Below are 22,532 nucleotides of genomic sequence, written 5' to 3'. Positions count from 1 at the left end.
CCGGTCATTTTGTGTATTTGAGCCCCATTTCCCCTTTTGATACTTCACACATGTGTATTTGTGGTTTTATGACTTGCGGGGTTGGTTAGTTTTGTTCCGGGAAGGTTTTGGATTGATTTGGACCCTTTGGTTCTTGGTTTAGAAGCTTAAGTTGGAAATGTTGACCGAAGTTTAGCTTTTATAAAAACGACCCCAGAACGGTGTTTAAATTCAGAGGTCCCTAGGTTGATTTGACTTATTTTACCGAAAGTTGGCAATTTGGGGCTTAGAAGTTTCCCTAAGTTTGACTGTAGGTTGAATTTGCGGCTATCGGGTTCGAAATTTGGTTTTGGGACTTGGAATAGGCCCATTTTTCTAGTTGGAACTTATTTGCAAAATTTGTTGTCATTTGAAGTTGGTTTGATAGGATTCAGACGCTTGGTTGTAATTCTAGAGGTTCTTGAGTTTTCTTTTGAATTTCATGCATTTTGATGTTCGATTCGTGGTTCTAGTTTTTATTTTGGTATTTTGATCGCGCGAGCGAGTTCATATGATATTTTTCGACTTGTGTGGATATTTGGTTTGGAGCTCTGAGGGCTCAGGTGAGTTTCAGACGTGTTTCGTAATGGTTTGGACTCAATTCCAGGTTGCTGGTGTGCTGGTGCCTCAGGTGTCGCAATTGCGAGCACCAACATCACAATAGAGATCATAGCAGGGGGGCCTCAGGTGTCGTATTTGTGATACCTAGATCGCAATTGCGAAGAAGTGCCTGGGCTGGGTAGGTTCACAATTGCGACTATTTTGTCGCCTTTGCCATGGGAGAAGGCTTCGAAAATGCGAAGCCAGTGTCGCAATTGCGACTTCCCATTAGCCTGACAAGCACCGCAATTGCGAACCCAGTGTGGCAAATGCGACATCTTCGCCTTAACAAAAGGGCTGAGAAAACGGGATTTCGTCTCATTTCTCTTATTTTAGAACCCTAAACTCGATAGGAGGCGATTTGGAGAGGGGATTTTCACCTACAATCATTGGCTAAGTGATTTTGATCAATTTCCAACTATATTACATGATTATATATGAGATTTAACATCAAAGTTATGAGAATCAAAGAGAAATTTTAAAAAATTTTGTCTATATTTTGAAAAAAATGAAAATTTGGGATTTGAGAATCGAATTGGACTTGGTTTGAATACAAAACACATATATGAACTCGTGGGGTTATGGGTATTCAGGATCTACCCTTAGACCCGGGTTTTGATTAGCGAACCTGGGGTTGAATTTTGGGAAATTGTGTAAAGATCTTAGCCTTATTAATCGAAATTGATTTCTCTTGCATTGTTTCATGATATTAAGTCGTTTTTGGTTAGATTTGAGCTGTGCATAGGAAAATTTTAAGGAAAAGCAATTTTTGAGTATTGATCTGGCCTAGTTGAGATAAGCATCTTGCCTAACTTTGTGTGGGGAAAACTACCCTTAGGATTTGGTTTTTTTTTGTACTATTTGAATTGTGTGGAAGACGTGTACATGAGATGACGAGTGTGTACACAGGCTTATATGTGGTATTTGACCAGTTTAGACTCTTAGGTTACTTATAAACACTTAATTGAAGTTATTATTATTCGTTCTATCTTTCGTTGTTACTTTTACTCTCACATGCTTTAGTTGAAATTGTCATTACATGTTCTAGTTTCCATCGTCAAGTTACTCGTATGTGCATTTGCTTGTAGTAGTTGTTACATTCCATTCCTTCCATTGTTGAGTTATTGTCATGCATTTACACTTAGTCGCTATTTCATGCTATCTCTTTCATTGTTAAGCTTATGTCATGTATTTTAATTGAAAGTTTCCATTTCATGAGAATACCTTCATTGTTGAGTTATTGAAGTTGTAGTTGTGAAAGCTATTAACACATTGTGATTGAAGTTGTTAATTGTTGAGATATATTTCCTTGTTGAGTTGTTTCTCATCACTTTTGTTGTTATTGAGATTCTTGTACACATTGTGGTTGAGCCTTGGACCATATGTTGTGGTAACATTGGTATTGTTGATTTTGGCAATGTTATGGCATATGGGCACGTATGGTGCGAGTTGATTATTGTGTTGTGATATTGATGTGCATGTGGCGATATAAGGATATGGTTTGATGTGCATGCGGCGAGATAACGTGGGGTTTATACGCGTGTTTCTAGTAAGGGGATTACTTGAATCCACGTGGTGAGATAAGGGGGCTAAAGCGTGTGTAGCTATTTTGGGAAAAATATTTTTCAAAAATATAAATGCAAGGCTCACGCGGCGATATAAGGAAGATTGTGATCGTGACTTGTGAGGTAACTTAGTATGATTCTTGTTGTACATTCTATATTGGAAAGGCTTGATGATTTGAATGGTTGTTGTTCTTGTTTCCTTATTTCCTTCCATTTGTATTTTTTGATTGTAATTGGTTACTTGTTGTCTTTATCACATGTACTCTCTTATTGTCATTTGTTGCTTTAATTTCATTGTTAGCCTTGTATTGATAAATTGCTTTATTGTCCTTCCATTGCCTTTATTTTCCGTTGTTAGATTATATCAATATCTAACACATGTTTCTATGTCTAGTAGATGTCTCGACCTGGCCTCGTCACTACTCTATCGAGGTTAGACGTGATACTTAGTGGTACCATTGTAGTGTACTCATGCTACGCTTTTGTACATTTTTGTGCAGATCCAGGTACATCTGCTATTGTCGGACGCCAGTGAGTGGACCCAGTTACTTTGGAGACTTCAAGGTATACCTTCTTGACACTCGTAGGCCTCAGAGTCACCTTCTTCTTTTGCCTTACGACTGTGTATCTACATTTCAAACAAAGTGGTATTTAGAGATTACTAGTACATTCTCTTTAGAGCTTATGACTGAGTTTCACCGATTTTGGAAACATTGTGACTGTTGTACCCTTTGGGTTTTATTATGATAGGTTACCAGTTTAATTTGATATCTAAATCAATCTCTTCTAAATTCTCAATGTATGTTAGGCTTACCTAGTCTTAGAGACTAGGTGCCATCATGACATCATAAGGTGAGATTTTGGGGTTGTGATAAGTTGGTATCAGAGCTCTAGGTTCATAGGTCCTACTACTCCTAAGCAAGTTTAGTAGAGTCTTGCGGATCAGTACAGAGACGTCTGTACTTATCTTCGAGAGGCTACAAAACTATTAGGAAATTTCCACTTCCTTGATTCCTTATCATGTAGATTTGTTGATTTCGAAATTTGAGTCTTTGTCTTTTTATTTTATCATAGACGATGAGGACACACACTGCTTGATAAGATGACCAGACACCCGCGTCTCCTGCTAGAGCCGCGAGAGGCTGGGGCCGGGGTAGAGGTCGAGGAGGAGCATGTATTGCAGCCAGAGAACCTGCAAGAGTAGTATTTTATGAGCCAGCAGTAGCTCTGGTTGGGGGACAGGCACCTGAGGAGCCTATTGTCACCCCTAGACTCCAGGAGACCCTAGCACACGTTTTAAGTATGTTGAGCACTTTAGCTCAGGTAGGATTGATCTCTGTTGCACCCAGCTACATCTTAGGATGGGGGAGGAGCTCAGACTCCTGCGCCCGTACTCCAGAGCAGCGGGTCCATATTGATCAGGTTTCGGGTGTCATGCCAGCACAACCCGTTATTCCGATTCAGCCTGAGGTCAGGCTAGAGGCATCTGAGAAGGAGCAGAGGAGACTTGAGAGGTTTAAGAAGTATGATCCTCCTACTTTCAGTAGCGTAGTTACTGAGGTTGCACAGGGTTTTCTGGACAAGTGCCACCATATTCTCTGCACCATGGGTATTGTGGAGGTGAGCGGAGTTTCCTTTACTACATTTCAGCTGTTAGGAGCAGCGTATCAGTGATGGAAGGCTTACGAGAAGGTAAGCCAGCTGATGCAACCCTAATCACTTGGGCTCAGTTTTCAGAGATGTTTTTGAGGGAGTTTGTTCCCAGACCCTTCGGGATGCGTGGCGCATAGAGTTTAAGCAGCTGTGTAAGGGGACTATGTCAGTGTCAGAGTATGCCATCAGATTCAGTGAGTTGTCCCGACATGCACCTGTCTTGGTTTCTAAAGTCGGAGAGCGAGTTCGTAGATTCATCTAGGGGCTCAGTTATGGTCTTAGATTCAGCATGGATCGAGAGTTGGAGACAGATACTCTATTTAAGCAGGTTGTAGAGATCGCTTTGAGGATGAATGGTATGCGGGGCCGAGAGAGAGAGAGAGGACAGGGAGGCCAAGAGGCCTCGAGGTTTTGGATGATTTAGTAGTGCCCACGCTGTAGTTTCAACTCGTCATGGCAGAGGGTATGTGAGCTACCTAGTTCATTCAACACTTTTAGCTACCCATAGTGCTCTGGCTATTCCGAGGTCTCAAGTCGCCCATTATGCACAACCACTTTTCAGTGCACCTCATGCACGGAGTGCGTTCAGCGGTCAGTCTAGCCGACCAGGCTAGAGTTAGTTTCAGTAGCCGCACCCACCGAGAGCTTGTTTCAAGTGTGGTGATACCAGACATATGGTGAGGGACTACCCCAGACTTAAGAGGAGTGCACCTCCATAGACTACACAGGCTCTACGGATTCTACAGGGTTCATAGGTCATGGTTACTGCTCCAGTTGCCGCTCTACCTGTGCCGCCAGCTAGGGGTGGAGGTCATGTAGGTAGAGGTCGCCCTAGAGAGAGAGGCCAGGCTTGTTTCTATGCTTTTTCTGGTAGGACGAAGGCAGTTGCATCTGAAGCTATCATCACAGGTATTGTTCCGGTCTGTCATATGGATGTATCAATCTTATTTGATCCAAGTTCCACTATCTGTGTCATCTTACTTAGTATTTTGATATATCTCGTGATTCTTTGAGTACTCATGTATATGTGTCCACGATTATGGGAGATTCTGTTATTGTAGATCGTGTTTATCTGTTGTGTTTAGTCACTATTGGTGGTTATGAGACCAGAGCTGATCTAGTACTACTTAGTATGGCACATTTTAATGTGATCTTGGGCATGGATTGGCTGTCACCCTATCACACTATTTTGGATTGTCATGCCAAGATTGTGACACTGGCTATGGAAGGATTTCCATAGTTGGAGTGGAGGGGTACATTGGATTATATTCCTAGCAGGGTTGTGTCCTTCCTAAAGGCACATCGGATGATTAAGAAGAGGTGTGAAGCGTATGTAGCCTTTGTGAGGGATGTTAGTGATGATACTCCTACCGTTGAGTCAGTTTCGATAGTGAGAGATTTCCCAGATGTGTTTCCAGCTGGGTATGCCGCTCGATAGGGATATCGATTTTGGTATTGACCTGGTGCCAGGAACTCAACCCATTTTTGTTCCACCATATCGTATAGCACTAGTGTATTTGAAAGAATTAATGGAACAACTTCAAGAGTTGCTTGATAAGGGTTTCATCCGATCGAATGTCTCGCCTTGGGGTGATCCAGTTCTATTTTTGAAGAAGAAAGACAGCTCTATGAGGATGTGTATTGATTATAGGCAGCTGAACAAGGTTACAGTGAAGAAAAGGTATTCAATACCGCGCATTGATGACTTATTTGATCAACTTCGGGGTGCTAGAGTATTCTCGAAGATTGATTTGAAGCCAGGGTATCATCAGTTGAAGTTTCGGGATTCAGATATCCCGAAGACTACTTTTAGGACTCGGTATGGTCACTACGAGTTTTTGTTGATGTTATTTGGGCTGACCAATGGCCCAACAACATTTATGCACTTGATGAACAGTGTGTTCCAGCCATATCTTGATTCGTTTGTCATCATATTCATTGGCAACATCTTGGTGTATTCTCGCAGCCGGGAGGATCATGAGAAACACTTGAGGATCGTGCTCCAGATCTTGAGGGAGAAGAAGTTATACGCAAAATTCTCCAAGTGTGAGTTTTGGCTTCATTCAGTGGTGTTTTTGCATCGCGTGGTGTCTAGTGAGGGGATCAAGGTAGATTCAAAGAAGATTGAGGCAGTTTAGAGTTGGCCCAAACCGTCTTCAACTACTGAGCTCCGGAGTTTCCTTGGTTTGGCCGGATATTATTGCCGTTTTGTAAAGGGTTTCTCGTCCATTGCTGCACCTTTGGCTAGATTGACCCAGAAGGGTGCTCCTTTCAGATGGTACGATGAGTGTGAGGTGAGCTTTCAGAAGCTCAAGATTGCATTGACTACGACCACAATGTTTGCGTTGCCTACAGGTTGGGAATCTTACACTGTGTATTGTGATGTGTTGCATATTGGGATTGGCACAATGTTGATACAAGACGGTAGGGTGATTGCCTATGCGTCTCGATAGTTGAAGGTTCATGAGAATAATTATCCTGTGCATGACTTAGAATTGGCAGCTATTATTCATGCACTAAAGATTTGGAAGCACTATCTGTACGACATTCTATGTAAGGTCTATACCGAAAATCAGAGTCTCCAGCATCTGTTCAAGCAGATGGAATATGGAGTGATGTGGCTTTAAGTCAGAATTAAGTGGTTCTAGTAACTATGGAATGGTAAAGGAAGAATGCGATAAAATAAATGTGAAAGGAATGAGATTGTACTTATCCTGCAGATATTCTACGATTCCAGAACATTATGCAAACACGATGTCAAGGAAAGGAAGTAAGGGTTCCTACCCGAGATGTTATTGATAAATAAGGAGCCAGTGCAAGACGTAAGTTAAGACAAATGGAGTAACCCAAGAGGGATTGCGCGGAATACAGATATGAAAATGGACCAACGAGCAGTTAGTAGTTGATTCAGGAAGAGTCTAGTTATGGCTAGATAAGAGGTTACAGACAAATCAACAGATCGTGCAAGATAAACATAGTGAACCCCAACATGGGAATTCAGTCTCGCAGATATGACATCGTGATCCTTGAGATATATTCAGATAGGAGTTGGGGTAGTTAAAGGTAAATAAAAGAGAATGCCACTGGGAAGACAGTCCAAACTTCAGTTCATGAGCAACCCTAGAAGCACAAGGGCGTGGAAATAAGTAACTACGGATAATTATAGGCAAGGAAGAACATCAAAAATTTCGTCAAGTATACGATGCAATAAGCTTGCAGCTTTACAAGAGTCAGAGGGCCCTCCCTAAGTACTAAAACAAAAGACTAGATGAGGGAATAAGGAAGAAGGCTTCAGCCTAAGCACAGTGACCTAACGAGGAAATGGTCTTGTAATAACAGTCTTACCACAACATTGCATGCACTCCATAAGAAAGTGGCACCTACCGTGGCTAATGAACGGGAAGTAAAATCAGAAGTGATATTCAAGATCACATGAGTTGTATGGAATTCAATATGTGTTGGCACTAAGGTAAGCTAAGTATGCACACAACAAGGGGGCAAGAAGACCAGGAAAAATAATTGCTTACATTTAAAGAAAGCTGAGAAGGAACAGAAAGAATCATTCGATCAATGATCCAGAGTTAGTTACGTTATGAACACACTTAAGATTTGGGAGTATTATCCAAGAAGCATATATGTTGACAATCATACAACCGTAAAAGACTCCGGTGTAAGTTAAAAGAAAGAATTGAGTCCATGTCATAGACAAAGGATTGAATTGTTAAAAGATTGTATCATGGATATTCCATAGCGCCCATGGAAGGCTAAAGTAATAGGTAATACCAGAAGCCGTAGATCGGAAGATAGCTTAAGCCTACATAAAGGCTGATCAAAAGGAAGAGGAAACTACATCAACTAAGAAAATCGGGAATCTGATTATTGGATCCAGAAAATTATAGAGATCATGATTGAGAACATTGTAGAATCACTCTTAATATCAGAGGTACAAGAGAGATAGTACAACAACCATATTCTATAACGACCCTACGTTAGAGCCAGTTAGTAAAGTACCAGCCTCATAAGAATCAGTATGAAGCTCCCACCGGATTGTGTATGCACCTGAGGTGCAAGTGTTATAATTGAGCTTCAAGTTGTGGATGTGAATTATACCTATGTGGAATGAAGGTCATGAAAGAGATAGAAGATGTGATGCGAGATTTTAAGGTAAGTAAGGTAAAGGTGAACAACGTACGAAATACTCAAATGCAGAAGGGTGTGAATAGTCCATACTTAGGATAGAAGGCTAGAAGCACGGGGATTCAATATCCAGGAATGATAACGGCATCGTCAGTGGCATATCTTCCAACCTGTGGTTTCTAGGTATCGAAAAGCCTGATTAAGAGAGTAACGAAGGGTTAGAGACGATGTGATGTCTCTCTTGATGTCCCAGAATGACACACGAAAATCTATTATGCAAGTAAGTTGAAGGAAGGTTGCGAGTAGTATAAATAGATATGTGTAGGTTGCAAGCTAAAGAATGGTAAAGCGACAAGGTTTTAGGAAGACAGGAGTAAGGAATAGAAAGGGCGAGTGAGAAGGTGATGAGAATATGCCCACAGGTGCAGATAAACCCGTTGACGTCCCTCCCCAGTAGGGTGTTCGTCCCAGCTGTTGGTCATTGCACTCCACTTCTTCGGAGTAGCTATTCAGAAGTCAATTGGTACCTCAGTGTATGTTCCAGTTATTTTTGGTACGGTGGGGCGCTGTCCCGACCAAGTCATGTACTACGTTTTAGCACTCTTAGAGGCTTGCAAACTAGTGTTGGGTTGTATGTAATGGTTGCTTATGACCATGTTGGTAATTTTTGTGAAGTTGTACAAATGTTGATGTTTTCTTTCAAATTCAGGTCTATACATTTTAAATTTCTAGTATTGCTGCTTTGAGGCCTCGTTGGCCCAAGTTTTATGGTTAAATAAGTGTAAGCATGGATGACAGTTCCCACGGGCCTTCGGGCATCGTGTGCCGGTTGCACCTCCAGAGGTTGGGGTGTTACACTTTTGTTGTTAGATGTGGTGGATTTTGAGGTTATACTGGGTATGGATGGGCTGTACCCATATCACGCTATCTTGGATTATCAACCAAGACTATGACGTTAGCCATGCTGGGGTTGCCCAGGTTGGAGTGGAGAAAGGACTCTTGGGCACTCCACTAGCAGGGTATTCTCATATTTGAAGGCTTGACGTATGGTCAAGAAGGGGTGATTGGTGTATTTGGCTTATATCCGCAATTCCACTGCGGAGGTTCATTCCATGGATTCAGTTCCAATGGTGAGAGAGTTCCTAGAGGTATTTCCTACAGACTTGCCGGGTATACCGTATGGCTCCAGTTGAGTTGAATGAATTTAAGGACCAATTGTAATATTTGCTTCACAAAGGGTTCATTAGACCTAGTGTCTCGCCTTGGGCTGCACTGGTGTTGTTTGTGAAGAAAAAAGACAGATCGATGAGGATGTGCATAGATTATCGACAGTTGAACAAGGACAGTATCAAGAACATGTATCCGCTTCTGAGGATTGATGATTTATTTGACTAGCTTTAGGGTGCTATGGTGTTTTCCACGATTGATTTGAGGTCTGGCTATCATCAGGTGAAGATTAGGGCATCGCATGTCCCTAAGACAACTTTTCGGATTCGATATGGTCATTACGAATTCTTGGTGATGTTATTTGGCTTGACTAATGCCCCAACAGCCTTTATGGATTTGATGAACTGGGTGTTGAATCAAATGAGCATATCGTCAAAACAAGGCATACAAAATTCGAATTCTACCACGGTCATGACATAAACTCGGGAGGTACATATACGCTCACCATCATGTTTATACACCACCCCCAATATCTTAAACACATAGCTATCAAGTCAAATCCTAGGGGGATTTCCCTCTTAAAAAAGTTAGCCAAGAGACTTACCTCTACCTGGTAGCGTAAAGATCACAAAAAATGCAAAATCCTCAAAAATCCAACTCCAAACAGCTCGAATCTAGGCAAATACAACCCAATAACATCAAACAAAGCCATAGAAATCTAACCTAGAAAATAAAGATTGAATCTTTAATCAAATAAATAGAGTCAACCAAAAAGTTAACCCGGGTTCGCTTCCTAGAACCCGATAAAACTCAAAAATCCCTAACTCCCATTCCGATATGAGTGCAAATATACAAGTTTCATCCAAAACTGACTCCAAATCAGGGTTTGAATCGTAATTATGCATTTTCCAAAGGTTTTGACAAACCCCCCAAAATTTCACATTAAAATCCAAGCTTTTAGGTGTAGAAATCCATGAAAAATGATGATATAAAGTTAAATCCAAGTGTAAATTTCTTACCTCCAATGATGTAGTGAATTTTGTCTTCAAAGTCTCCCACTCTTGAAGTCTAGGGCTCAAAATATGATAAAGTGGTTAAAATCCCGAAATTTCAACATAAAGTGGTCTACCCAAGCATACCCTTCGCGAACACGGCACCTTCTCGCGTTCGCGAAGCACACACTGCCTCTGCCCAGAATACCTTCTTCACGAATGCGATAGGGGTCCCGCAAACGCAAAGGCCAAAAGCCCCTCCTCTTTGCGAATGCGGCCAACTCGTGAACGCGAATGTCTACATCCCAGCTTAGCTTCCTTCTTCGCGAACACGGTTTCCCCTCCGCGAACGCGAAGAGAAAAAACCCCCAGCTCCCAAATCCTTCATCGCGAATGTGGAACCACCCCCGTGAACACAATGAACATCAGACGCCAGCAAAAATCTGATGCCTCAACTCATGGAAATGATCCGAAACCACACGAAAACACACCCGAGCCCCTTGGAACCCCATCCAATCATACCAACAAGTTCAAAAACCTAATACAAACTTATCCAAATTCTCAAACAAAGTGAATAAAATCAAAACCAAGAATCGACGGTCAAAACATATGCTAAGTTTCTCTTAAGTTCATCAAATTCCAAACTTCAAACCAAGCGTCTGATTCAAGCCTAACCAATCCGGATTACAATCCAAATTTTCCCACAAGTCCCAAATGTCAAAATGAACCCATCCCAACTTCTGTAACAGCAGTCCAAATTCGATTACCTCAAAGTTGACCCACAGTCAAACCTTTGAACTCTCCAATCCTACGAATTGCCAAGTTTCGGCAAATAGAGCCAAAATACCCTAGGAGCCTCGAAATCCAATTTTGAACATATGTCTAAGTCCATAAATACCATATGAACCTATTGGAACTATCAAAATACTAATTCAAGGCCGTTTATACAAAATTCAAACCATAATCAACTCTTACAACTTAAGCTTCTAAAAATGATACTAGGTGTTCCAAATCACTCACAAACCTTCCCGAAGCCAAACCAATCATCCCCGCAAGTCACAAAATAATAAACACGCATACAGGAAGCATCAAATAGGGGTAAGGGGCTCAAGTACAAAAAATGACCGGCCCAGGTCATTACACTAAGTTTCTAACAATGCATTAACAAGTCCCATGCATATATAAAATACATGAATGTGCATATGTCGATGATATGCATGAATGTCTCTACATGAGTTTAGAATATCAGCGCTTGCTCAAGACTCAACCATAACCAATATCCAGTACATCCCATGTGCTCCAACACAATACGCGTGTCAACTACGCTCACAGGGTCCAATATAACATGGGTGATCACGTGACTCCGGAGGGATGGATCTATATCCAAGTACCAGCATGGCTAACAAATCAATATCATAATAACTGCACGGCATAAATCATCGTTCCATAACAATATTAATATCATAATAACCGCATTGCATAAACTATCTTGCCATAAAAATATCAATTGCACGGACAACTCATGTGCTATAATTATCTCAATTGCACGGACAACTCATGTATCATAATCTCAGTCCATATAATAGAACCATATGCGGGAGTATATGCATATGAATAAGATATAAGCATGTATGATGCACATGGAAAAGATATAACCATGTAGGAATGTATGCGTATGAACAAGTATGACTACGGCTACAACATGCAATCTAATAATCATGTCCAAATAAAGCTTCAAAAGCCTAGACATGATCACTAATATGAATAAGAAAGCTCCAGTAGTCATACAAACAACTAAATTATCTCACAAGTAGAGCATGTACCAAAATAAGACATAATGAATCCTAAGACCTACCCCAAGCATGTTATAACCTTGGTGCCTGCATATACACTCGTCACTTCACATATACGTCACCCCCAAATACATATCATGTAGCATATAATTCCATTATAGAAAACCATCTCTAAAGCCGAGGTTAAGGAAGATTCTTACCTTCTCCAGGCAAGTCTTCAACCCCAAATCTTGCCTTATCCTTTTCTCTTGACCTCTAATTGTCCACAGCCTAGCCAAATATCTCCCAAGGAAGTCAAATAGGGCTAAAGGAAGAAATCCCAATTAATAAAGCTTCAATATTTAAAGAAATTCCAAAAAGTCAACAAAAGTCAACCAGACCCACTTGGTCAGTACCCGCATCCAAGACCAAATCTCGGTGACTGGTTCTTCCCCAAGTCTAAATATATGATTTATTTCAAAATCTTACTTCTAATCAAGGTCCAAATCCCCAAAATTCACTCTCTCAAACTTCAAGTCTAATTAAAATCCAATTTTGACTCTTTAAATCATTGATTTAGGTGTAATAATCCACGAGTATTCATGATATATAATCAAAACCAAGTTAAAAGAACTTACCCTATAGATTTGGGTGAAATCCCTCTTCAAAATTGCCTTCTCCCATTCTCCAAAACTCAAAAATACTGAAAATAAGCAAAAACCGAAATTCTGAACATAAAATACCCTGACAACAATTAACCCTTTGTTGTCATGACCATAACCTCTATGATTGCAATTCACAAACTTCTAGCCTAGGTTTAATCTTCGCGATTGTCACGACCCAAAACCCACCAAGTCGTGATGGCATCTAACTCAACCCCCTAGGTAAGCCAACCAATATATAACACAGATAGAATTGGAAATTGTCAAATAAATAATAAATAAGAATGCAAAAATTAATATAACTATCCCAAGGACTAGTAGTACAAGTCATAAGCTAGTAAAATTAAGAATAGAATAATGATATGCAGAAGAATACATAATTTGTTCGAAATATATATGAACAGAAATATAAGTCCTTAATCTACCATGAACAAAATGGTAGCTCGCAATAGAAACGCCGGTACATCTTTAATGGTAACCGTCGGCTCCACAGCAACTCAGATCCAAAGATGTGCACACAAGGTGTAGAAGTGCAACATGAGTACACCCGACCCCATGTACTTAGTAAGTATCAAGACTAACCTCAACGAAGTAGTGAGGGGGTGTAGTAAGGAGATACTCACTTTAAATAACCTGTGCAGCTCATAAGCATATACAACGACAAAGAAATAGCCAAATAATAGTGGATTTCAACAACAAGGTTCACAATTCCAGAATGAGGTAATAAGCATGCTTTTCAAATAACTAGATCAACGCAAGTACAAATGCACCAAATTTGCATACTTAGGAAATAAATGCGAAGTAACATGAACTCGAAAACTTCTACCTAAATGTAGGGTGTTAATACATGATAAATATCAAATTTCGCATAAATTTTCAAACAACATTTACATGAATGCTTCTACTTGAGTCCAACATGCCAATATATGATAATGCAGTAACGACCCAGTCAGTTATTTTGTGTATTTGATCACCATTTCTCCCCTTTGATGTTTCGCGTATGCTTATTCGATGTGTTGGGACTTGCGGGTATGGTTGGTTAGGCTCCAAGAAGATTTTGGAGTGAATTGGAACACCTAGCTCCTTTGTTGGAGGCTTAAGTTGTACGAGTTGATCAAGATTGTAATTGTGTAAACGACCTCGGATTGGTGAATTGATGATTATGATAAGTCCGTATGGCATTTTTGGACTTAGGCATATGTATGGATTTGGATTTGAAGGTTCCTAGGATGTTTTGGCTTTATTTGTCGAAAGTTGAAAATTTCAAGGTTTGGAGAGTTCAAAGTTTGACCAGGAGTTGACTTTGAGGATATCAGACTCGGTCTATTGTTCCGGAACTTGGAATAGGTTATTGTTTTCCTTTTTAACTTGTGTGCAAAGTTTGGGTGTAATCCTGATTGGTTGGGCTTGAATCAGACGCTTGGTTGGAAGTTTGAGAGTTCTTGAACTTAAGAGAAGTTCGAATTGTGTTCTGATCTTTGATTCAATGTTGTGACATTATCGCATGAAATTGGAGGCTTTGGATAGAGTGGGTAGTTGACGGGCTCTAAACACACACTTAAATTATGCTCGTTAATCAAATATAGTATAGTATAATATCGTATCCACAAAGATTGGATTTAAACAATATTCTCGTAGTTTCTAGCTTAATTGCTATCTAAGATGATCAACAATTGAGATTTATATGATTTCTAACTAAAATTAACTAAGATCCAAATCTATTGACAAATGACAATTAAAACAAGGATAAGCAAGGAAGTTATCAGTGGGAGAAGATAGGGTTTTGATAGGATAGGTGCAAGATAATTGTTTGGGATCTAACTCTAGATAATTCAATTCTAATGTTTAAGTGAGTCTCTCGAATTCACTCAATTATTAGTTCAAACGTTCAGCAAAAACTCCTCTCTCGGTTAAGTTTTAACCTCACAAGATGAACAAATTTAAGCACGTGAAGATATGCAAGAATGCATAGTGGATTGGTCTTTAGAAGACCCTCTCTCGATTATCCTCCTAACTAGGTTTAATCAATGATTCAACTAACCTCTTTCGATTACTAAGAAGAATTAATAAACTCAACCAACAATATAATGCAAAGATATCACAAGTTATGCCTCTCTCGATTACATGAATAAATTAATATAGATGCAACAATTATCCACAAAAACTTGAATTATAATCCACAAACAATCATCAATACATCAAATCCATCAAACCCTTAAGATAACTACTCTATAGATATGGAGCAATTCATCAAAAATATAATTAAAGTATAGTAAAACATAAATTCAATCCAAGCTCGGCTCTTGAGTGAGGAAGGAATGATGAAATCCTTGTGCTCGTGTTCCTCCAACTCCTCCTTAGCCTCCTTAGGTCAAATATGTGTCAAAAGTTTAGAAAATAACATTTTTAAGTAGGGTCGGCCCCAGACGAAATCACCTTTTCCTAGCCGAAATAGGATATTTACTCTGTAAATAATACACAGGCACGCCACATGCGGCGATGCGCCATGCAGAGCATTAGTGGGGAAATCCAGAGAGCTAACTTCTGCCAGAAAATAGGAATTTGCACAAGCGCGCCTCCCCACGCATTGCGGCAGTGGAGATTTCTCAGAGTACGGATCAAATCTCAATTTTTGACGTCCAGACATGGTCCTCGACCCCCGAACACGATCCCGGCTTAATCCCTTCGGCTTTTACTCAGACTTCAAAGCTCCAAATAGCTTGAATTCATTCCATACCATCTACATAACTCAGAATCACTCCTACAAGGCATAAAACACACAATAAGTGCGAAACACTATCAATTAAAGCTCAAACACGACTAAAGTGCAGTAAATTAGAGTGCAATAAGCGACTAAAAAATGAGATTATAGCCTACTATCAGTAGTGTTTATAAACTTGTCGGTATTTTGGATAGGATCCCGAGGGGCACGAGTGTGTTTCAGAATAATTCTTAACTATTTTTGGTGTTGTTGGCCGGTTCGGTGATGGTGTGTCGCACTTACGGAACTTTGGTCGAAAGGTGCGAAGTTTCAGGTGAGCGTTGTGAAGTTGCTGACGAGAAGTGGTTGAGGCTTGGGAGATAGGCCACTTATGCGAAATGATGGGCATAGGTGCGGCCTGTGAGGTTGTGGACCGCACCTGCGAAGGAAGGCCTACAGATGGAAAGGCGCAGGAGCGCATAAGGGCCGCGCATTCGGTGAGCACGCCTGCAGGGTTTTATCCCACCTACGTAGACATAGATACGAGATGTTATGTTCAGGTGCAAGTGGTTGGTTTTTTAAGTGAAGCTCGCAGATGCGAAACTTTTGTCGCAGAAGCGATATCGCATAGACCATGTTTTCAAGTCAAGGGTTTTAAGTCGCATGTTTTCATGCGATATCGCATAGACCGTGCGAGAGGCCGGGTAGAAGGGTTTTAAGTCAATTTTGACTATGTTTTCATTATTTGGTATTTTGGAGCTCAGCTCGAGGCAATATTTTGGAGAGATTTTAATCACCACGGTAACGGCTCGGCTGGTCATTTTTTGTATTTAAGCCGTTCTCCCTATTTGATGCTTCCCGTATGCTTGATTGTTGTTTTGTGACTTTTAGGGATGGTTGGTTTGGTTACGGGGAGGTTTGATAGTAAATCAAAACAATTAGTTCTATTGGTGGAAGCTTAAGTTGTAAGAGTTGACCAATATTTGACTTTTTTTATAGATGACCTCAAATTGGTGATTTGATGGTTCCTACAAGTTCGCATGGAGATTTTGGACTTAGTCATATGTTCGGATTTTGATTTGGAAGTTCATAGGATGTTTTGGCTCTATTTTCCTAAAGTAGGCACTTTGAATGTCTGGAGAGTTCCTAATTCTGAATGGGAGTTGATTTTGGATGATATCGGGTTCGGATTCTTGTTCCCGAAGTTAAGATAGGTTTGTTTTTTCATTTGGGACTTGTGTGCAAAGTTTTGTTGTAATTCGGAGTGGTTAATCTTGAATCGGACGCTTGGCTTGAAGTTGGAAGTTCTTGAACGTAAGAGAACTTCAACTTGTGGTTTGATCCTTATTTCTTGTCGTGATGTTATTGTATGTGTTTGGAGGCTTTGGATAAGTTCAGGTAGTGTTTATGGACTTGTTGGTGTGATTGGCCGGGGTCCTGGGTGGCTCGGCTAAGTTTCGGACCACCCAGAACAAGTTTGGAGTTGGTTGATTCTGTTGGTGTCTGGTGTTCATCACATTCGTGGGTGGAGCCTCGCATTCGCGATGAAGGATATGGTGTTGGGAAGGTTTTGTTCTTCATGTTCGCGACTGGGCTATTGTGTTCGCGAAGGGGACTGGGAGCTAGAAATTTGGCCTTCGCAAATGCGAAGGCTTGGCCGCGTTCGCGTAGGGAGGCATGATTTGTGCATCGCGTTAGCGAGAGACTTTACGTGAATGCGAAGGGTATTTTTGGGGCCATAAGCCGTTGTGCTTCGCAAACGCGTGGTACATGCAACGTTCGCGAAGAATACCCATGGGAAGTGCATTTAAGTGATGAATTTCAGGATTTTAGCCATTCTTTCATATTGTTTAATCCTAGACTTGGGAAAGGTGATTTTGGCTTGGATATTTTCACACAAGACTTTGGGGTAAATGATTTCAACTCATTTTTGGTATTGTTTCAAGAATCTACATTGATTTTTAACACCCAAAACATGAAATTTTGAGGAAATTTTGGGAGTTTTTCCAACAACTTAAGAGAGTAAAATTTGGGGTTTTGAGCTATGATTTGGATTTCATTTTTGAATCTAATGACATATTTATACTCGTGGGGTTATGGGTAGTCGGGATCTACCTCTTGACTTGGGTTTTGACTATATGGGCCCGAGTTGGCTTTTATTGACTCTTGGGGATTTGATTGTCACGCCCCGACCTCGGGGAGCGCGACCGGCACTCAATCGAGATAACCCGGCCAAGCAAGCTTGTACAATGCCTCCTACCCAAACTCACCCATGAATAAAGAGAAGATATATTTCATTTCTTAGGCAACAAGGAGGTTACATGAACAGTCCAAATTTCATTACCGTTAGAACTTCATTCAAGATCTCCCAAAATATTACATTACACATTCATAGTTTAGAAGTGGAAACATACGATACAAATACAACATTACTACTTTGACTTTTCCGACACCAACATACAACCCACACTATGTCTACAGAGCCTCTAATAGATACAAAAGAGTACTATGATACTTGTGAATAAAATTCGGTTTAAACGTGTGTTAATTGATCCAGTTAGCTTGGTCAACATCATTCAATCAAGAGTCGTGGAGCAACTCGGTCTACAAGACCAAGTCGTACTTGCGGTCCGAGTCCTGAATGGTAGTGCCAACAACAAGGCCCCGATTATACCTCAAAACATAATACACGAGGAACAAAAGATATACGACCCCGAGATGAAGTGGGGCTCACCAAGTCAGTTGGGAGGAGGGTGCACTGCTATCACTGATCAAAGCCGCCTGCTATGGAACCACCTGCATCCATTAAAGATGTAGCGCTCCCAGCAAAAAGGGACGTTAGTACATGACGAATAGTACTAGTATGAAAATCAAACACCCCTTTCAAGGATTAGAAGTAAAACATGAATGTGATGAATCATGGAAGCAATAAAAGAGTTTAAATAGCCATTAAAACCACAGCAAATTCAGTTAAAGCTTTCAATAACATTTATGAATTTCAAGTTGGGGATCCTCTATAACAACCTCTACCATAATACCACAATCTCTGCACAAAGCGGCCCTGCCGCCTCACCCCAATGTGTGCGGGTGGTGTAATCACAATGCCACAATCTCTACACAAAGCGGCCCTGCCGCCTCACCCCAATGTGTGCGGGTGGTGTAATCACAATGCCACAATCTCTACACAAAGCGGCCCTGCCGCCTCACCCCAATGTGTGCGGGTGGAGGTATAATCACAATGCCACAATCTCTACACAAAGCGGCCCTGCTTCCTCACCCCAATGTATGTGGGTGGAGGTGTAATCACAGTGCCACAATCTCTACACAAAGCGACCCTATCGCCTCACCCCAATGTGTGCGGGTGGAGGTGTAATCACAATGCCACAATTTCTACACAAAGCGGCCCTTCCGCCTCACCCTAATGTATGTGGGTGGATCTGTAATTACAATGCCACAATCTCTACACAAAGTGGCCTTGTCGCCTCACCCCAATGTATGCAGGTGGAGGTGTAATCACAATACCACAATTTGGATTCTTAAAACGATAATAGTTTGTACAAAAGATTTCTTTTCAAATCAAACCCTTTGGAACCTTTGGCCTTAACAAGTAGAAGTTCATAAGATTTCATCATATGAGACGTAAGAATTTGATCACATTGATTTTGTACAAAACTTTCTTTCCGAAAAGGGGTATAACATATTTAAGTCATAATAGAGAATCATTAACACATGAGGGTTCTGACACGTTATGAAATTTGAGAATCAATTTACTAGCTTGAATATCTCACTTCAATGGTGTTTCAAGTTCGAACCACACACGATGGAGCCATCTAAGAATACGGGAATTTCGATACTAGAAGAAGAGTTTAGCCTTCATACCTCGAAAGAGATTTTCGTTGTGTAACGATAACGTCCCGACACTCATAACAATGCCAATCTATAGAATAGGGGATAATTACAAGCGCGATTAGAGGAATTCGTATGGCAAGAGCTACCACAATGACAACCCAACCTTTCCTCAACCAATTCAACAACAAAACCACCCAAGATTGTCCAACAACTTCCCCACAATCCCTATGAGCTCATGCATGTGTTAAGTCTACTCTCATCACCCATAACCAACCCAAATCTGATAAAATTGGAGAATTGGGGGAAGAAATTCTTACCTTTTAGAAACCCTAGCAAGTTCCTCTTGATAAAATTCCAAGGCTTGATTAGAGTTCAGTAATGAAGTCCTTGAATCCTCCCCTTTCTCTCTCAAGAATAGCTCTCTTCCCTCTCTAAAATATCAGATAATCCCTCAAATATGACCCCTATGGCTATATAAAACGAAATGGGGTCGAGTAATAAAAATAGAAAAATGGACCCTCCGAACTCAACTCTACGGTCGTAGAGTGCATCGCAGATCAGGTCTGCAGCCCGCAAAATGGACCGCAGAAATTGTCCCAAAAAACTGGTCTGGTTTGGTCCAGTCTATGGCCAGATCTGCGGTCTGCGTACCAATTATGCGGCCACAGAATGGACCGTAGAATCTCCCCCAAGAAATCTTCATGCTAGTTCTGTGACGGATGTGCGGCCTACGAAACGACTATGCGGTCTCATAGTTGATTGCAAAACAAACTCCAAAGGTTGCCCATTTCTCTGCTTCACTCTGCGGCAGATCTGCGGTCCGCAGATCAGTTCTACAGTTGTATAATGGACCGCAAAAATGCCCTGTTTTGCAAATTATTTTCTTCAACTCCCCAACGCGTTGTTTAACCCAAAAAGTCCGTACTGTGGCGAGCAAGTTTGCCGCGGATATTTCTAACCATAAAACCCCGGGTTTTAGGTTAAATTTTATGGGGCCTTACATTGATTAAAGATTGAAGCTTTATTGTTTGGTATTGATTCCTATGGATTTGTCGGATGTTATTGAGTTGTTGTTTGCTAGATGACAGCCGGTTGGAGGTGGTTTCTAAGGGGATGGCATTTTTGGAGTATTGATCTGGCCCGTTTGACGTAAGTATATTGCCTAATCTTGTGTGAGTAAATAACCCTTAGGATGAGACTTTATTTGTCTAATTGTAATGTGGGTAAAGCAACGTATATGCGAGGCAACAAGTGTATATGCGGATTCTAGGTTTCTACTATGCGTTAGTTTGACTCTAGGCTTCTACTATACGTTAATTTGACTCTAGGCTTCTACCATGCCTTAATTTGATTGTGTGATCTCTATATTACATGTGTAATCCTATTTATGACTACATGAGCTTATCCATTCATACTAGAGATCATATCTAGGATTATTATCTCCTAATTATCCAAGATGGGCATTTGTGGAATAATTGCTATATTGATTTAGCCATAGTCATGTTTCACATCTTGAGCACACATCCACACTTAATTATTTTCATGTCCTTGTGCACCTTATTGATGAATTGTGAGCATATATCTCTTTGATGATAAATTTTTACCCTGGATTGATATGATTTTTGGCACATATGGACATGTTGAGCGGATTGGTTTGGTGTTGGCACGAGGTCTCTTCTGTATGGATATTATGGTGTGCTGATGTTGTGGCATGATGTTTTTGCCATGTGATTATGATGATGTTGTTGTTGTTATGGCAAGAGGTATTTGCCGTACGGATTGAAGATAGTGTTATTTTATGGCATGAGGTCTTTGTTCTGCGGTTAAGATGATATTGTTATTGTTATGTCATGAGGTCTTTGCCGTGCAGCATGTGTATATGGATCCATCCCCCTAGGGTCTCCTTCTCATGTTTCTCTCTTGATGGCGTTCATGCGGATTGTGGTACCTTGACTGATGTTGATTGATTCTGTTGTGGAGGCAGTTGATAATGACTGGAGTGTAAGGGTGGAAGCTTGGCCATGCAAGGGAATCCTTTATGCTTTGTTATGCAATTTTATATACTTTTATGTTAGATTTTAACATGCTACTCTATGCCTCTGTTATTGAATGATAATTCTATTGTCAAGATTGATTTAGCTGTGTTGAGTTGATAACTCTTGTTTTATTGAGTTGATGATACTACATTCAATTATATTCTCGTTGCAAGTTATTTTGTATATTCCACATGTTCTTTGATTAGTGAGTATCACATGACTTGAACCTTGTCATTACTTTATCGAGGTTAGTCTTGATACTTACTAAGTACATGTTGTCCTGTACACATACTACGCTGCTGTATGTTTTGTGCAGATCCGGGAGTTGGCAGCAGTGGATGTTGAGAGTGAGATTTTGATTGATCGAGAGGATTCACGGTATTGTTGCATGGACGTCACAGACCCTTGGAATCTCCTTCCTTTATCTTATGATATTATTTTTCATTCAAATTGTTTAGTACTATTGAGACATATTATGTATTTGGTTTTAGAGCTCATGACTCTGTACTACCTGATTTTGGGAGTTTGGTTTATGTATTACTGTATTAGCTATTGTTGGAGCTTTATACTACTATTTATGTTAATTCAGTCTTTTAATATCTTTTTTTGCTATTTTATATTATTGTGTGATTGGTTGACCTAGTCTTGGAGGTTAGGTGCCATCATGACCTTTGGTGGGATTTTGGGTCTTGATAAGTTGGTATGAGAGCCCTAGGTTCATAGGTTCTACAAGTCATGAGCAAGTCTAGTGAAGTCTTTCGGATCGGTAAAGAGACGTCTTTACTTATCTTCGATAAGCTACCAGATTATTAGGAAGCTTGACTTTGTTTCATTCTTTATTGTGCGGATTTGTTTATCCTAAAGTTTGAACCTTTACCTTCTATTCTCTCACAGATAGTGAGAACACATTCTACGAGAGCAACTGATAAGGCAATAGTGCCCCCTGTCAAAGCCGTGGGAGGCCGGGGACAGGGTAGAGGCCGTTGTGGAGCCACCAGTAGCTCCAGCTGAGGAGTAGGTGCCTGATCACGTTGAGCAAGTGGGAGCAGCTCAGGCACCAAATGGACCCACTGCTACACCTAGACTTTAGGAGACTTTGGCTCACATTATGAGTATGTTTGAGAGCTTGACTTAGGTAGGATTGATTCCAGTTGCACCGGTACTTCATAGGATGGGGGAGGAGCCCAGACTCTCGTTGCATGTACACCAGAGCAGCTGCCTCATATTTATCAATCCTCGGGTGTTCTACTATTGCAGCCAATGGTTGCAGTTCAGTTCGAGATAAGGATAGTCTTATCTACTGAGGAGCATAAAAGGATGGAGAGGTTTCAGTGACTTCTTCCTCCACATTTTAGTAGAGAGCCTACTGAGGATGCACAG

The 22,532-nt window shown here is 40.7% G+C and overlaps 1 long non-coding RNA gene across 2 annotated transcripts in view; it reads left to right on the top strand.

Moving 5' to 3' along the window:
• The window catches only part of LOC107771819 (uncharacterized), a 34,589-nt gene extending 12,838 nt beyond the window's left edge, over nt 1–21,751 (top strand). Inside the window, exons 2-3 of one of the 2 annotated variants that reach the window (XR_001644886.2) lie at nt 2,684–2,747; nt 20,987–21,751. This is a non-coding gene — a long non-coding RNA (uncharacterized LOC107771819). Of the gene's footprint in view, nt 1–2,683; nt 2,748–20,197 lie in introns of both variants that reach the window. The other variant, XR_012706148.1, reaches the window with a different exon arrangement.
• The last annotated feature ends 781 nt before the right edge of the window (nt 21,752–22,532 follow it).

This window comes from Nicotiana tabacum, chromosome 23 (assembly GCF_000715075.1).
Source record: "Nicotiana tabacum cultivar K326 chromosome 23, ASM71507v2, whole genome shotgun sequence".
NCBI lineage: Eukaryota > Viridiplantae > Streptophyta > Magnoliopsida > Solanales > Solanaceae > Nicotiana > Nicotiana tabacum.
The sequence above is the reverse complement of the archived record's forward strand: the minus strand, read 5'-3'. Positions and strand labels throughout refer to the sequence as shown.